At 36.4% G+C, this 18916-nt stretch overlaps 1 protein-coding gene and 1 long non-coding RNA gene across 4 annotated transcripts in view; one reads left to right on the top strand and one right to left on the bottom strand.

The window, feature by feature from the left end:
- SLIT3 (slit guidance ligand 3) overlaps positions 1-18916 on the top strand; it is a 778163-nt gene that overhangs the window by 332871 nt on the left and 426376 nt on the right. The window lies entirely within an intron of this gene.
- On the bottom strand, positions 8743-11744 carry LOC127550181 (uncharacterized). The gene is made up of 2 exons (XR_007950786.1): positions 10765-11744; positions 8743-9156 (listed from the first exon to the last, which is right to left on the bottom strand). It is a non-coding gene; the product is annotated as an uncharacterized LOC127550181 (long non-coding RNA).

The raw sequence follows: 18916 nt of genomic DNA, 5'->3' as shown, positions 1-18916 counted from the left end.
GCCTATTGAACCCATTATGGATGTGAGTAAGTTTTCAGAACTATGAGTCCACCTCTTCTCTTTAATGCCTCTGTGTTTGTTCTGCCTCTGTACCTCATTTATATAACATGATTACTATTTTTAACCTTAAGTCTGCCAGTCTTTCTTTTGGACTCCTTTTTGTTGATGTGAATTTTAAATATATAATATATATTTCCCATGTTTAAACATGGATAAACTTTTTTTTTTAACAGTTTGTCTTTGTTGAGTTCTTTAAAATTGATCTTTGGTATTGGCTTTTATATATTAATTTTTCTGTTAAATTTGGGTTTGGTTGATAGAAAATCCTGAAAATCTGCAAGTCCATGAAAGGTCCATTTTTTTTCTCATTCAAAATTATGAATAATTTTGCTGGATATGATATTTTTGACTTGAGGCTCTAAGATCATTAAATATGATTCCAGGACCTATGATCTTTTATTGTAGCTGCTGATAAGTTTTATACAATTCTAATGGCAGCTCTAGCATGTTTGAATTGTTTTTCTCTTGTTGCTTGCAAAATTTTCTCTTTGATCTGCGGGTTTCAAAATTTGGCAATAACATTTCTGTGTCTTTTCCACAAAGGATCTCTTTAAGGTGGTGATCAGTGAATTTTTTCTGTTTTTACTTTCCCTTCATTTTCTATCATATCAGGACAGTTTTCTTGAATTATTTCCTGCATTATTGTGTCAAGATTCTCTTTTTGATCACAACTTTCTGGCAGGCCAATTATTCTTATGTTTTCTCTTCTTGATCTGTTCTCCAGATCTGTTGTTTTTCTTATGTTTCACATTCTGCTATATTTTTATATTCTTTATAATGTGTTTTATTTATTCCTTGGTCTCTCAATTTCATTGGCTACCCCTTGCCCAATTCTAATTTTTGAGGAATTATTTTCATCTTTGAGACTCTACCTTCCTTTCTAGTTGGTTAATTCGTTTCATAATCTTGTTTCTCTTTGATGATTTTTAGTTTTAATTTTAGTTTTTCCTCAAAGTCTCTGTTTTAATTTTTAAATTTGCTTGTTATTTCTTCTATAAATCCTCTCTGAATGGGAAATCATTTCACATTACTCTTTGGAATAGACGCTGGTTTGTTTTGTTTTGTTTTGTTTTGTTTTTTTTACCAAAGAGTCCTCCTCTGAAGATGAATCCCAGTCTTCCCTGTTCCCACAATATGTTCCAATGGTGGGGTTTTTTTCTTCTTTGTTAGGTTTTTTTTTTTTTAAATAAGACACATTAGTGTAAGCACCTCCATTGGTGGGGTTGGGAGATGGTGCCTCAAGCTTCCCTTCAGCTCTCCACTGTGACTAGGAACCCCAAACCAAAAGCTCCACCATCCCACAAGTGCCCACAGCCAGTAGTATCCTAGCCCTGCTGCTTCTGCATTCACCTGGTGCTGGTTCCTTCTCATCCAAGTTGGCGTTTCAGCAGCACAGCTAGGTTTGGCATTCCCAGTCAGAAAAGGTTCACTTCCTCTTCCCAGACTCAAATCCCAACTCCACAGTCAGGGAGGTGAAAGTCTCTGTGATTCAGGCTGAGGCTCTAATCATGCCCAGCTAACCCTGAGGTGCTTGCACTTCAGACAGGTTAACCCCCAGCTCAATATCTTTCTTTAGATCTTCAGATTCCTGTTCTGCCCCAGGTCTTCTTTATTTTTCACCAGTCTATGTTCACCCTGAGGCACAAATTTGTTCTATTTGTGGAGGAAATTGGTAGAGCCTGTGTGCTGGACCATTCTTGCACACTATTCCAGACTGCCAGGACCATACATACCAGTCTTTGGGATATTCCTGGATATACATGAAGATGAGCCGATCTTAAGGTGGAAAACAGCCTTTCTTTATTGGTAATCTCAGAAGGAGTTAGCAGGAAATAAGAGTAAGTGTGCCTCTGTGTGTCTGCATCTCTCTCCAAGTTTGACTCAAAGATAGCTATTTATATGTACTCTCTTCAGGGATTACCCTATGCCCAGCCCACTCAGTACTGTGTAGGTGAATCTATAGAAGGGAGACACCTGAAGTTAGTGCTGTGTCCTATGTGGAGATCTAGAGGACACACCCCTTGCCATCTCAAAGAACCTATTAGCAGTTTCTTTAATATCTGCAAAACAACTCCTGCTTCAGAGGCCAAGCCCTTTTTACCTCCCGGGCCCACCCTATCAGCTGATATGGCATACATGGCAATTCTCTGAGAGAAAGAAACATCCCTAATTTACCAACCTGCTCTCTTTCATCTTCCCAGAGTCCTTCCACCAACTTAGTTTTTACAGAAAGAAACAGAGATTCAGAGAGAAGTGAACAGAACTTCGATTAAAATTGAGATCTCCCATCTCTCAGTACAGCATTTTTCCCACCATACCAAATTTCTCTCATTCAACCCCACTCTGAATTGTGCCATTGTACAATTGGACCATTGAAAGGGCAATGGTACAATTACCCTGGAGTCAATTAGGTACTTGTTTGATTTTTAGACTTCTTTAGGACAGAATGGGGGTGGGGGGGCGCATCTTACCTCCTTAAAATTTGAGTATTCTGAGTTGGTTTTCAAAGAAGATACTGCTTCCTTTGGTTGCATGACAGGTTAGAGCAGAGTTTTAAATTCTTGGAAATGAAGATTAGCAAAAGGACATTGTACACAGGAACAAGATTATGTGATGTTCAACTGACTTGACTTTTTTCAACAATGAGTGATTCAAGGCAATTCCAATAGACTTGTGATGGAAAGTGCCATCCTCATCCAGAGAGAGAACTGTGGATACTAATGTGGATCAAAGCATAGTATTTTGAGTTTTTTATTGTTGTTGTTGTTTGTTTGCTTGGTTGGTTTTTCTTCTTTTCTTGTGTTTAGTTTTTTGTGTGTGTGCAACATGATGAATATGGAAATACGTTTAGAAGAATTGCATGTTTAATCTATATCAGATTACTTACTGTCTTGAGGAGAGGAAAGGAAGAGGAGAAGCAGAAAAATTTGGAACACAAGATTTTGCAAAGGTGAATGTTGAAAACTCTTTGCATAGATCTGCAAAAAATAAAATTAAAAGAAGAAAGAAAAAAAATGAGAGTAAGAGGTCTACTCTCATTTTGTATATTCTTCCCTAATCTGTGATTTCCTAATAAGCATACCTAGAACAGGATATGTTCCCTTGCTTTGTTTTTCTTTATAAAAAAATGTTTTTTCCCAAAAATACTATTGTCATTTCCCAGTGCCACTTTCCCATTTCTCCTAGCTTACATAGAACTCTCCTTTGAAATAAGACAATACAATTAATATAAATTAAAACCTTTGTCACATCTAAAAACATTTGCCTCATTACATATCTAAAAGTATATATCCCATTCTGTCTGAAGTCCTTCACTTATCTGAAAAGAAATGGGAGATTTGTATCATTATCTGTCCTGTGATATCATAAATGCTCACTATAATGATCAGCATAAATGCAGCACTACAAAGATCAAGTCTTTCAATATACTGTTCCTTTATATTACTATGGCTATGTTATAAGTTATTCTGGTTTGGTTCTGTATCAACAGTTCTTCTTAAATTTATCAGACTTGTTCATAATCATCATTTTTAGGGTGTAATCATATATCATTACATTAATAGTCCACATTGACACCACTTTCCTCCAGCTCTATGGTAGATTCTATGAAAACTACTACTTTAACTATGTTTATACAAATGGGACCTTCCTTTTTTTCTTTAACTTTACCCTGGGGAATATGCCTCACACTGGTATTGCCAGATGAAGGATATATTCATGAGATCTTAGACCTACAATAGGAAGAATCCTCAGAATCTCTTAGTCCAGTCCTCTCATTTTACAGATAAGGAAACTGAAGTCCAGGAAAGTTACAGGTAGTAATCATCAGAAATAGGATTTTAATCCACATTCTCAGTGTTGTTTCCACTCTGTCACACACAAAGAGGAATAGAGAAGGATGTCACTGTTAGGGCTGGGATTGGATACCAAGTGAGTTGCAGAGTAAGGAATTTAATTCTCCTTATTTTCAAAGAAAAAAATCTTTTTATTAAACCAATTCACTTCTATCAGCAGAGTTCCTAACAGCCATTGTCTCATTCAATATGGTAAGTGCATTGCATCAAAAACTGAAAAAATATTTATGGTCATTTTTCCCACCTAAGGCATAGTTCATCTGGACCATAAAAGAATACCTTTGGCCAGTTTCCTTTGGGTAGTGCATCTTTAAGCCAAGACAAGAAAGTTAAGCATTCAGGGATACCAGACTCTAAATTAATACTTTGATTTAGCCAGGAAACTATTATTCTATAGACTAACAAGATGTCCTTAAATAGACACAGCTGACAGCAGCTGGTGGCAGCCTAAAAATGACACTATCTAGGTAACTAATGACAAGTTTGTAATCACTTCATCTTGCATAGAGACTCTTTTATACCATTATTTCCCTTCCATTTAGGACAACGCACTGACCTTTATAGGGATCCATTATTAAAAGCTCTTTTTGTTGTCCTTCAGTCACTTTTCAATTGTGTCCAACTCTTCATAACTCCATTTGGGGTTTTTCTTGACAAAAGATACTAGAGTGGTTTGTCATTTCCTTCCCTAGCTTATTTCACAGATGAAGAAACTGATGTTACTTGTCCAGTGATATCCAGGTAGTAAAGATCTGAGGCAGATTTGAACTCAGAAAAAGGAGGAATCTATCCACTATGCAACCTAGCTACTTTTATAAGGACTATAGCTCCCAGATGGTGAATTTTAAATAGTATGCAAAACGGTAGGGAGGGGAAGAAGCTAAAAATACAAACTGCAAATATGACTTAATTGTAGAACATGAAAGCCCTGTCTTCTTATTCTTACATGGTAAGTTCATTGATGACATTTGAGTTCAGATCTCTAATTTTCTTCAGAGTTTGAGAATTACCTTTCCCCTTTCCTGATTATAAGACAACCAGGTGATGCAATGGATGGAAATCTGGGCCTGGAGCAAGGTTGACCTGAATTCAAATACAGCTTTTTATATTTACTAGTTGTGTAAACCTGGAAAAGTTACTTTACCTCTCTCTCAGCTTCCTCAGTTATAAAATGGGCCTCAAATGTAGAAAAAGCACTTCCCTCTAGGCTTGTTATAATGATCAAATGAGATGTTGGTAAAGCAGCACTTAACACAGTGCCTGGCACTTCACAAATACTTGTTTCTTTCCTTCTCTTCTTTTGCCCTTACAACTCTCAGTTGTTTCTATCTACCCACCCCCAAATTATTATATATCTATTTCTACTGTATTTGTATATATTATTACATTTGCTGTGTGTGTGTGTATGTGTGTAGAACTTAACTTCCATTTGTATATCCCCAGGAGAATGTAAAGTTCTTGAGGGCAGGACTGTTTTGTGTTGGTTTGTGTATTCCTAGCCCATAGCAGTACTAGTTGAATTGAATTGAAAGTCGTGGACTTTTTATGTTCTAGCTTTAATTCTGTTGCTTATGACTTGTGTGACCTCAGGTAAATCACCCACCCTCTCTCAGGCCCAGTTTTCTCTTCTCTAAAATCAGAAAGTTGGGGTACATGAAGTATAAGATTCTTCCCAGGTCTAATCTTCTTGGATTATACTTTTACCTCTATTGGGTTTTGAGGTTCTCTTTGTATAACCTATTTTTATGTTCACAACTTGTAACCCATCATGGGATCATTAAGTCACTGACCTAATCTTGGAAGGGACTTTAGTGCTCTTCTAGTCTCATTTTACATTTGAAAAGGCTGAGTCCCAGAAAGTGTAATGCAGGAGTATGATAGTAAAATTTTAACTATCAGCTTCTAGGTTATGGATAGCAGTAGTTTGGGGAGAAGCAAAATGTTTGCACAACATACTTTTAAGGTCAATTAACATTTTTTCCATGATTTTCTAAAGTCTAAACAATCTACAATATATAACTCTATACAAACATATACATATATGTATAATATATATGTGTATATGTGAATAAATACAAAATTCCTTCATTTCTTGAGTTCCTAATGTGTTTATATCACTCTGTTGGATGCTATGAAAGATAAAAAGAGTAATACCAGAATCCTTAACTTCAAAAAGCTTCCACTCTCATTGAGGAGAGAAATAATCCAAAAACTTGGGGCACAGAACAAAATCATTACAAAATATGTTACATTGGCGTACACAGCAAGTGTCAAAAAGTGATGAGACAAACTTTGCCTCTGGGTTTTCATAGGAGGCAGAAATCACTGTGACTTGGTTTGGGCAGGGAAGACATCATGGAAGAAGTGGCTGCCCAGCTTCATGTCATTGTCCCCCTGTGTTTCTCATCAAGGACAGTTCCTTCCCATCTCCCTTGAGCGGCATGTGAAGGGTGAGGGATAGAATTATGTGTCAAACTACAGAGGCAAACACTAAATATTCAGCTCCATTATTTTTGACGTGGCTTTGATGTTAGTATAAAACATGTTGAATTACACAAGACGTCATGTCATGTGTCACGTCAGTGTTGATCCTCAATTCTGACAGTTTAATTAGTAATGGAAAGAGAAGACTATATTACCTTTCTGTTTAAGGCCAGAACTCTTAACACCTACTGAGAGCTTTTTGGTTGTATGTAATTCTGGCTACATCTTCCAAGTGATTATCCTTTGAAAAATACCATCTGTAACATTACCCCATCTCTACCCCAGATTTATGACAACCTAATAGGCTGTTGGAAAGGTCTGTAGGCCACAAATAAGGATATTTGTGTTCTGATTCCAAGTGGTTGTTAGTGGTTAAACATACTACCTCCTTCAGCTCAATAAACAATATTTGATTTTTTTTAGTTTTCCCAGAATTAGAATAGGAATAACTAATGTATATTCTACCCAGTTCACATCTTTATCAGGAGGATAAAATGAGATAACAACTTAGAAAGTGCTTTGTAATCACACACCACATATTGGGATTGAGGGAAGTAGATAGGGAATCATTCCAATTCCCAAGAGTCCTTGAAAAATTAATTATAGAAAACCAGGATTTAACATTCTCTTATTCAGTTTATGTCAGTTTGAAAGTTGGCTTGTCAGGCGCATAGAAGAACAGCTCTTCTATGTCATATGTGACCATGGTCCCATCTTATTTGTGAATACAACATTAAGCAAGCAGAGACCTGTTCTCCACGTTCCTAGAAAAGGTCATCCAACTTAATACCTTGTAAAATCTTTAAATGCCAATAAGCTACATCCATTTTTGACATCTAGACTCCCATATAATTAAGATCTCAGGTCTGGAGTCTGGTTCATCAGTGTATATCTATCCTCATTTACATAAAACTTAGGTTTTAACAAAATCTCCAGGCTACATTCACCAAAATAAGATACAATACCATTAACAATGAAAAAGCTAACGATTGAGCTAACCACTTATATTTTTGTTAATCTTTGCTCAACATTTCAGTTAAAAAGAATATTGCTCTATTTGGAAATTAAATGTAGTATGTTTAAATATTTTTTATGGTGGAAAGAGAAAAGCAGATTTTCCTCTGCTTGAAAAACATCCAATTTCACACTCCTTAGTCAACAGTGAAGAAGCATTTTTTTTTCATAATAGGAGGTTTTTATTTATTTTTTTCACCTTTGTCTCAGAAACCAAGTAACTTGTATCCAAGACTCCTCACTCTCTTGATGTCTTTATGTGAAAAGTTGTAGACTGTTGGAAAAAACCATTAGGTACATTGAATGAACTTTGTTTATTCAGACTGAATCCCCTGAATGTAACTGGACACTAGAAAACAAAAGTGAGATCTGTATTTCCTGCTGACCAATTTCTGATCAAAACTCATGGTAGGGGGTAGAGAGGAAGAGATGTTATTAAGAGAAGGAACAGATATGGAAACACTTTGATTCTTATTATCACTCCTCAAGACTGTGGTCTTGGGAAAGGGACTGTCAGTCAATTGACAAATAGGCATATTTGCCAGGCACTATTTTAGCCACTGGAAAAAGAAATGCGATAAATGAAACAATCTCTACTGATGAGGAACTTAGATTCTAATGAATGAAAAAGCAAGGACCTGTATACGTATATGTGTATGGATAAGTATGTGTGTATGTATATGTGTATAAATACATACATATACTGTGGCTAATGTTTAAGCAGGATATTTTTAGGAAATAGACACATTTATTGAATGAACTTTGGAGGATGGGGACAAGGAGAACCCATCTATGAACATTGTTATGTGCTAGTGAGACCTCCTAGTCTCAAAATAATTATCCCATGTATTTTATCAAGGGAAACAAGATGTATCTATATATAAGGATTTTTATGTATATACTCATAATTATGTAGTAATAATAATAGCTAACATGCATTACTTTAAAGTTTGCAAAACATTTCATAAATATTATTGCATTTTTCTCTCACAACAACATTGAGAGGTAAATGCTATTATTATCTCTATTTTCTACATAAAAAAAAACTGAGGCAGGCAAAAGTTGTGGCTTGCCCAGAGTCACCCAGCTAGGAGATGTCTGAGACAGAAATTGAACTAAGGTTTTCCTGACTCCAGGTCCAATGCTCAATCTACTACACTACCTACATTGCTGACATCATATATACACACAAAACAAATAAACAGTTGTTTTGGAGAGGAGGGCACCATCAGTTGGGGGAATCGTGAAAGGCTCCATATAGAACTGAATCTCAAAGGAAACCAAGGATTCTAACAGGAAGAGGGAAGGAAAGATTTTTATAACAAGAGACCAGGTTCCTCTGTTGTTTATTGATGTCTAAGACACATGTCCTGTATTCTTCAGTTCAGTTGTTTTTCTGTCATGTCTGATCTTTGTAATCCCTTTTGGGTTTTTTTAAGCAAAGATACTGAAGTGGTTTGCCGTTTCCTTCTCCAGCTCATTTTGCAGATGAGGAAACTGAGGCAAGCAGGGTTAAGTGACTTGCCCTTGTTCACACAGCTAGTTAATATCTGAGACCATATTTGAAATCAGTTCTTCCTGACTCCAGGTCTAGCACTCTTTTCACTCTATCACATAGCTGCCTATGATCTGTAGGATTCCACTATGGAGATGATGGTGAGTTTGCTTTGCGCATCTCCACACTAACAGAAATCAGTGACTATAGCTTCTTCTGCTAGCTTCCAAACTTCCCTCAGCATCTTCCCTGTGAGAGAGCAAACAAGAAACCAGTAAGTAGCAGATTTATGTCAGTGAATTTTATAAATAAATAGAAAACAGGATCACACCACTCAAATGAATGGCATATAAAATGAATATGATTAAAAGTAGATTGCAGAGAATAAAAAATGTCATCAACCCTTAAGTGAAAAGTAGTGGGAAAAAAAAACCTTAGTAAAGTCCCTTTAATTAGTGTATACAATGGTTAAAATTAGATTTAGAAAGTAACTGTCAAAGCTTTCACATTCAAAAAACAATGACAAAGAATTATAAAAATGATCTAAATCTAGAAGCAAAGGAGTTTTGTTTCCTAGAAACCTCTCTGCAGAATTAAACCAAGGAAAAATATTATTTCATATTCTCAGTGAGTGAGTCATAATGAATTACTTTATGGGTGTGCTGATATATTTAGGATATAAGTACTGTAATTCTTTTCCATATTGTCTGTCCCATGGCCTTCATTATATTGTAAACTTCTGAAGGGCACTTGTGACTCGGTGGGCTGGTTTCTGCTCATATAACTCTTCCCCAATCAGTGGTACTAACTATGAAAGAATGCTCATACAACAGAGGATGGGAGGGAGAGGCACTCAGTGTGAGGCAGATTGTCATCTGGAGAACAGATTGCAATTTCTACTCCCCACACCCACATGAAACCAAAGGGAACTAGATAGCTATGTAAAGGCTGCATAGTTGAGCTATAGTTTATTTCTATAATTTCTTCTAGTGGGGGAAGTGCATGAGTATGATGGTAAATGTTTAACAACCAGCTTGATGGGGGTGGGGGGGAGAGAATGTACAGAGGAAAACTTTGTTAAGGTCAATCTGCATTACTGAGATTTTTCCCCATCACTTTTTTTAATGCTACAAGCAGGAGAAGATTAAATCAAGCCCTGTCTATTTCCTAGATGCAAATTTAACAATCATTTCTCATTTTAAGCTGGTTCAACCCACCACTGGGGTCATATCTACTTTATTAACACCACTAAAAGTGTACAGAAAGTACCTGTGTGTTGAGTGTGGTGCCAGATTTTATAGGAAGACAGTATAGTCTACTAGATAGAACTGGAGTTCTAACCCCAGCTTTATTTCTAACTAGTAATTGTGCTATTTTGGAGTAGGCCTTTCAATCCTCTGAGCTTCAGGCTCTTGTTCATAGCATGATGGCCTTTCTACTTACTGCCCTATACTGTTATAAAGATAATAGGAAATATTAGAAAATACTTTGAAAAAGCAGTATTGCATTCCTAAAAAGCATTGCATAAAAATATATTTTTAACAGGAAAAATAATTGAAATACCCACTAATATGGTCAGTTGCAAACAACTGAATACAATGAATAAATGGATATTCACATGATACTTATTTTTAGGAGTGATATTCATTAGGAGAGATCCTTAACATGATTAGTGAAATTAAGGGAATCTGACTTCTAGTGATACATTTGCCACGTATCATATAATTCTTCCCCAATCATGCATGAGTGTTAGTTTTTGTGTGACTACACAAAAATGTAATTGATATCGGTAGCCACAATATACACCTGTCTTGTATCTAAACAGAAAGCTGAGAATTTTTAAATGGGGGAACTAACCCTGATTGAATCATGAGAAGAGAGCCAGGTATGAAGACAAGTTCAGCTCTTGAAGATTTGCTTGTACTTCTTGCAGAATTCACTGAAAAAAAAAAAAAAGAAAGAAAAGGGTTTTCCCTCCCTTACCTTCCCTCCATTAGCATCGATTGAATACTGAAGAACCACTTTGAGGAAAAATATACTTGAGAGTAGCTTGAGAGGAGATGGGCACCTGAACTTCATCCATCCTTTTGGGAAGGGTTCAGAGAGAGAGAATTTGGTGACTGAAGCTAAAATGCTTTCCCTCCGGAGATAGCAGTTCTATAGCTGAGATCCTAAGGAGCAGAGCTAGGGAAGCTTTCTGCTGGTGCTAGATTAAACATTCTAGTTATTTTTGAAATAGCCTACTAAATGCCCCAGCAGAGAATTTTCAGCTTAGTCAGAATCCAAAGGTGATGGAGTCTGTAACCTGTTTACAGAACAGTGTGCCCCATAGAGAACCAGCTGAGTGAGCTCAGTTGAACAAGTGCTCTGAAGAGGGAAAAAGCAGCAGAGCAGTGCCCAAGTCACAATGTGTAAGATGTATCACTTGGTGAGGAAAAGCCCAGGGGACAACATGAATGGACTTCAGGGGATTTGGTCATGGTGAAGGTGTGAGTTGGCTTTGCATATGTGTTCTCATGATTACATCTTATGATGTAAATATTTATCCATTTTTGTTGTTTGCATCTGACTATATTAGTGGGTATCTTAATTATTTTTCTTTTTAAAAATGTATTATTATGCCCTGCCTTTTTAGGAATGTAAAACTGCTTTTTCAAAGTATTTTCTAATATTTTCTATTATCTTCACAACAATATAGTGGAGTGGGTAGGAAAGACATCATGCTATGAACAAGAGCCTGAAGCTCAGAGGGCTGAAGGGCCTTGTCCAAAATAGCATAAATATTAATTAAAGATAAAGTTGGGGCTAGAATTTAGACTCTATCTAGTAAACCATACTGTCTTCCTATAAAACCTGGCGCCACACTAAACACACAGATGATTTCTGTATTTATGCATTGTTTCTCTACTTGCTCACTCTGTTCATTGATGATATGTATATTTCTAGGAAAGTGTGCCCTTAGATTATGATGGGGAAAGACAGAATAGTTTTTCCCCTAAAAAAAAAATGTTCTATCTCAATAAATGCTTTTGCTTTGAGTTAAATTTTGTCCTAAGACTATTTGACCATTAAAAGGTAAACATATCTATGAGAAGTTGTGAGCTTATCATTTTTGCAGCTGGGATCCTCAGGATACCTTAAATCTGGAATCATCATTCTCCCAGTGCTATGAGGGGTGTAACCATTAGGGTCCTACATCTACTCCCATGGAGCCATAATTCTCATCATTGTGGGTACTCCCTCCATCTGTGCAGATTGCAACCCATCCACAGTGTCTCATCCTATGTAATGCTTATCTGTGTTCTTCCATAAATCCTCCACAAAAGGCCTGCCCTCCATGCTGGAGGCCTTCTTCTCTGTCTTTTTTTTCTGTTTCATGGGTACTCGAGCAGCACTCAGACTATCCATCTGTTATTCCTCATTCTTGATACATTACCAGCTGGCCTCTTTTGCCCATCACACATTTCCTGGATGAAATCCCTCATGCCATTTCTTAGGTCTTTATGGGAAATGTATAATATACTGCAGCCTACTTTACCCTCCTGTGCATCTCTCTATCACTCTTTGGGTCGCTGGTGATTTTTACTCTCCACATTTTGGAGTATTCCATGACTCACAAGCACATGCCATCAATAAAAGACTACTGATATTAAAAAATAATGAGATTTGGTATCAGTAAATAACTCAGGATCATTAAAAGAATGTCTAGTGAATGGATACATTAGTACCTCAAAGAATCCATTATCTCATTGTTATGAATAACCTTTTCGACCCAGACATGCCTTCATAACCTATGCAATGCTCACTTGTAACTCTTCCATGGGGAGTTCATCCACTATACTAGAAGCCTTTCTCTAGGCCTTTCTCTTTCTTTTAATATTACTTGGGCACCGATGCAGCGCTTGAGCTATCTCTCTTTTACTCCTAACCCTCACTTCTTTAACAAGCCCCACTCCTTGATCAAACATCTCCAGGATGAGAGCTCTTATTCCATTTCTCGCTTGCAAATTATTAGTAATATCATGCCTCCTACCTATACCCACTATACCTTATTCTGTTTTCCTTTAGGACAATTATGATTCTATGTAGATATGGTGTTAAAGGATACACAACTGTTTAGCTTCATCTGTAGAATATTGGTATTAAAAACTTGGAATTCAGGGCATATGTTAGGATCTTTAAAAATACTAAATTGTTTCTCCATCATCATCTAGTCTACTTTCTTCCACCTGATAAATACTGTACCTAGCTTATTGTTCATTTCTGCTATCTTTCCACAATATAAGTTGTGATGGATCAACTCAATGGGCTGTCCATACAACTGTATATCAATGTGGCATTCTTTTTCTACTTGTTTTCTCTTATATGATATGTTTAGCCAGATTATTTTAAGTGTTTATGGGCCTCATTTGGGAGGTTTTGTTGTATTCTAGAGCTGGACAAAAATATACACGTCATCCACAAAAAGAGGATCATGAAGGAAGCCTTAATTTTTCTGTAAGGAATGCCTCTTTCATTTGTTACTCACTTGCTGTTGATAAAGAAGGATCATTCAAGTTATTTCTGCCATTAGGTGGATCAAGAAATCTTGTATGGTTTTATATTCATGGGACATCTTATTAGGGGAGAATCTTTAAGATCATACTTCTTTCTACTCCATAAAATCGTTTTTAAAAAAAATAATCATCCTATAATAAATAAAGTAGATTCTTGTTTATATGTACTTTTCAGCCAGTTGTGCAAATGTAAGAATGTGGCCCACTGTAGGATATTATTTACATAAACTTGCTTGTTCTCTTTTCATAGTTTCATCAAGAATGCCCTCAGTCTATGTGTAAATCAGTTTTATACAGTGAAAAAATACATGAAGTACCTTCAATTTCAGTTAACAAATGTTTGTTGAAAAGCTATGATGTGTCAGTCACTAAACTAGGCATTGTGGGAAAATGTGAAAAAAATGACATAGTCTTTTCCCTCAGGGAGCTTTCAGCAAAGAAGCTTACTGTCTGGATAATTTCTTAATTTTATTTAGATCAAAAATGCTTCAGACTGATGTATGATGAGTGAGAATTGATCTCAGCTGCAGAAAGACCTGTATTCAAGTCTTATAAGTGACCCTCTCCCAGTTCAATCTATCTCTTATTGTTCTTATAAGATTTCTAATACTATAAAATGTAGAGAAGATGTCAATCTATATTGGTAAAGAGTTTCCTCATTAGGAGTTCTCTTAATCGAATCCAGGCCTTGAGTTTGTTATACCTATCCCCATATAGGAAAAAAAAAAAAGAGGCTATACTAAGGTAATAAGTTAATGTGAACTAAAAGGACATAAAAGTTTAATCAGGAAGGAAAGAACATAAAGGGAACTCAACATCTCTCACTTTGTCTGTGGAGCCTTATTATAACACCAAAGATTTTAGGCCCTTCTTAAATAATGGCAGAGATGGGGTCTGTGAGTCAGAGAGCAGATTACACCTCAAACAGGATGTTACATGGGAAAAGGTTAATTCAGGAGACTAATCAATCAGGACAAGTAGATGGTTCAATAAGTAGAATATGGGGCTTGGAGTCAAGGAGACTCCCCATCCTGAGTTCAAATCTGATCTCAGACACTTAACTAGCTGAATGATTCTGGGCAAGTCCCTTAATCCTGTTTGTCTCAGTTTCCTCATTTGTAATATGAGCTGGAGAAGGAAATAGCAAAGCACTGCAATATCTCTGCCAACAAAAGCCCAACTGAACAACAATAACAGTAAAAATCAGAACTAAGAGAATGGCCAAGGGATTGGTTCTTCCCTGGCACTGAGGTAAAGATGTCTTAATGCTGCAAATATGAGGTAGTGGTACAAAATGAAAAGGTGGGTAGGAAGTGTTGAAAAGGACCCAAAGCACTCAGGGGCTTTTTTTTTTTTATATTAGAAGATTAGGATTAACCAGATTAATGGAGCCACATTGATGGAGAGTGCACAGACACTAATTACAGCTAAATTACAGTAGATTCCAATGGAGTTAGGTATCTTTCTCCACACCCTGAAACCTCACACACAGACATACTGTGCTAAAGGAAGAATGATTGTTTCTCAAATGAGAAACAGAGAAATGTATCATTTTCCACTTCTCTCCAAGATCCTTCACTTTATTTTCATAACAGAGGAGGGACTGCATTACTAATCTAATTCGACTTTTTTTTTTGCATTAAACAAAGTGAATTGCCCATGGGGCCCTAGATATGTAAGGCTTTACACAATCACTCATTAAAGCAGCTTAATTTCTTGCCTCAGTTTCCACACCCATAACATTGACATAATCAACCTTTGAAATGCTCTGAAATGTGTCTGTATTCTAAGAGGATAATCTTTAGGTGAAGAATTTTTCTGCCATCACTTTTATTTAGAATTCATCTTTTTGGACACATTAGAGTCCCCATTTGGAACTTTTGAATTGCTTTTTTCATAAAACTGTGATGTTCTTTGACTTTGCCCTACTTAAATATCCTTCTATTTTGAAAAATAAAAATTTTGAGAATTGAGGAAACCAAATATGAGCAAAGTTTTCCCATATTATAGTTGTTCCTTCATATTTTCTTCATTGGACTTTTTGTATCTCTCTTCTTCCATTTATGATTTAAATATTTCTTCTCCTTTCATACTCTATAACCACTGTATCTATCATCCCCTTATTTGTTCCTTTTACTTGGTGTTTCCAGATCATTAGCCCACTCATCCTATTTTTGATCCTATCATCCTATTTTTATTTTTCTTCTTTTACTCTCTTAAAAACACTATGCTGGGATTCAGGAGGCTTTGCTAGGACTCCAGTAATAACTAGCTGGTTATGAAGTATTGGTGAAGTTATTGTAAGATTGGTCAAGTTCCTTAGCCTCACTTCTCTCAACATTGTTTCTTCATTTGTGAAGTGGAAGGAGAGTTTGTTATTCAAGATCAAGTAGTCATAATCTGTAGTCTGTGGAATTAAAAAAAAAAAAAAACCTCTTGATAAAGTATGTTGATTTGTTTCCTTTGTGATTTCATGTATTTTATTTCATGCATTTAAAACTATTTTTCAGAAAAAGGGTCCATAAAAAGGGGAGAAAGCAAAGAATTACTTATTAAACATTCATTTTATGCTGAGGACCATACTAAGCACTTTACATACATTATCTCACTTTATCCTCTCAACATTTCTGGGAGGCTATGATTATTGTTTTTTTTAGAGAAGGAACTGAGGAAAACAAGTTGAGTGATTTGTCTAGCATTGTTGTTGTTACTGTTCAGTTGTGTCCAGCTCTTTGTGACGCTGTAGACTTCCCTCAATACTGCCTATGGGGTTTTCCTGGCAAAGATATTGAAGAAGTTTGCAATTTCCTTCTCCAGTGGATTAAGACACAGAGAAATTAAGTGATTTCTAGCTAATAAGTGTCTGAGGCTGAATTTGAATTCAGGACTTTCTGATTCCAAGCTCAGCTCTCCATCCACTGTACCATCTAGTTATCTCTAAATTTCAATATTTCTTCAAGTTCCAACTATGAATATGATCTCTCTTCAGGCCTTCAGTAGCCATACATGGTGATTCATGTGATTTCTTTCTGTTGTGTTTTTTAGTTTTCTTGGGAATTTGGGGATAGGGTTATAACAAACCAATTTCTTCACTAAAGAACATATTCTCATGTCATGTATATTTGGTAACAGTCCTTTCATTTAGTATTTTCTACTGTAAAAATGAACATTATCTTATCACAGTTTCTGACCACACTTAGGGTCACTTCAAGACAAGGAGAATAGCCCATCTCAATGTAGTCAATTCAGTAATGTGATGAGATAAAGAACAGACTTTTAATGAAAACCACTCTCCTTCCTTCCAGGCAAAGAGTTCACTCTGTTCGTGCATTTCAAGTCTTATAACACCTCCACCCAGATCAATGGCTTTTCATAAATGCACCAGGAGATCTTTGAACCACTAATGTTTCAGGGGCTGTTTAGTTTTGGAGTCAAACTGTTTAATATAATTCTCCCCCAAGTCTGGCTCTAGTGAAAGGTTTCAGGAAACAAGGCAGGGATAATGCATAAAGGGCAGAGCCGTCATCACAAGTGGAATGCCCCCCCCACCCCCACCCCAGCCTTGGCCTCCTGTTTATACAAGCAAATTGTACCAGGCTGATTACATGAAAGAGAAAAAAATGAAATGAAATATGGTTAATGGTGAAAAGAGGAATGAACGAAAGGGAACTGGGATGAGAATAGCTCCTGATTGGAGTGGGGGGTACTTTATCTAACCTTTTCTAAGGGTAGATAAAGATAAAGAATGAGGTTGAGGAAGAATAGACAGTTATCATCAATTTAACCTAGACTGTAAAAATTGCTGTGTGTGTGTGTATGTACGCACGCACGTGTGCCTTGAGAAATGAATTCCCTGTTGATTTAAATACTCAGGAGGGAAATTTGAGATCAAATGCTTGGGCTAAAGAATAAAGCATCCTTCTACCATCTGAAGTCTATGTACCATAGCCTAGGCTGAAAAATGTCTTCTTTGCTTTAGAAGTAATGCATGTATGTGCATATATACATATGTACATCTAAAGCCATCCAAAAAGGAAGGAAGTCATTAAAGCCAAACTGTACCTAACTTTACTTGCCTGGGGCTGCTCAATGCTCAGTCCTAGGCTTAGGATAATGGATTCTAAGATCACAGAACAATAGAACTGGAGCTTTAAAAAAAATCTTAAAGGCCATTAATTTCAACCCACTCTGTTACAGGGGAGTTTTAGAGATTGAGTTGCAGGAGAGGTTGCCCAGAGCAGCCAGAGCCACTAAAGACTGAAGGATTTACCTAGGGTCATATAGCTAGCTGGTATTTAAGATAGGATTTAAAACCAAGGCTTCCTTACTCTATGTCGAGTCCCCTACCCATTTTGCAACACTGTCTCAAAGGCATTTGCCTTTATGGATTGGGTACATTGGAATATGCCCTCTTTTTTTTTGCAGGTTATAGGTATGTATATTCTCCGTAACTCCATTTCAAAAGAATAGAGGATAAAGATTATGTTTTCTATAAATTTTATGGATAGTTAATAAATTCTTGGCATATTTATTAGATTTATTTACAAATGATAATTTAATCACAATTGCTGACTTACTTTATGGAAACTAAAGAACACCACAGCTGAATCCCTCTTTCCTTTGACCTGTCTTTCCAACAAAATGTCTTTGGAGCAGAACTCATTAAAGTACTTAGAATTGTATTATCACTTGAAAGTTTAAATATTGTATTCTTGTAGAAGATAATAAGGGAGTCAGGATTTGGTGCACACCACAGAGGCCAACTCTTCTACTTCAGATTTTCATTTATACTTTTAGGATTGTTTGTAAGGGTCCTGACATCTTTTAAGTGAAAAATTATAAAGCATACTTATAAATATCTTGTGAAATCACAGAATCCTTGATTCATAAGGGATCTCTAGTTCAACCTGTAACCAGCCAAGAATCTCCTTCCATTCTATTTCCCACAAGTGATGACCCAGCCTTTGCTTTAATACCTCCAATGAAATGATCTACCTCCAAGGCATCTCATTCTACTTTGAGATAGCATCATTAAAAAGCTTTTCCTTACTTTAATCTCAAGTTTGCCTCTCTGCAACTCCCACACACTACTCATCATTCTGTTCTCTAGGGTCAAGCATAACAAGTCTAAACCCTCTTTCAAATATAACCCTTCAAAATGTTTTTGTCGTTTTTTAGTTTTGTTTTTCTGTGTCCAATTTAGGGTTTTCGTTTCAAAAATTCCAAAGTGGTTTGCCTTTTGCTCTCCAGCTCATTTTACAGAGGAGAAACTGGGACAAACAGGGTTAAGTGACTTGCCTAGGATGACACAACTATTAAGCGTGAGGCAAAATTTGAACTCAAGAAGTTGAGTCTTCCTGATGTTGGGTCAAACATTCTATCCATAGCACCACTTAACTGCTTTCAAATAATTGATGTCCTCCTTAAATTTTATCTCCAGGGCTGAATCTAAT

This window comes from Antechinus flavipes, chromosome 2 (genome assembly GCF_016432865.1).
Source record: "Antechinus flavipes isolate AdamAnt ecotype Samford, QLD, Australia chromosome 2, AdamAnt_v2, whole genome shotgun sequence".
Classification (NCBI taxonomy): Eukaryota; Metazoa; Chordata; class Mammalia; order Dasyuromorphia; family Dasyuridae; genus Antechinus; species Antechinus flavipes.
Note: the sequence above shows the minus strand (reverse complement) of the source record. Positions and strands in the feature narration are given on the sequence as shown.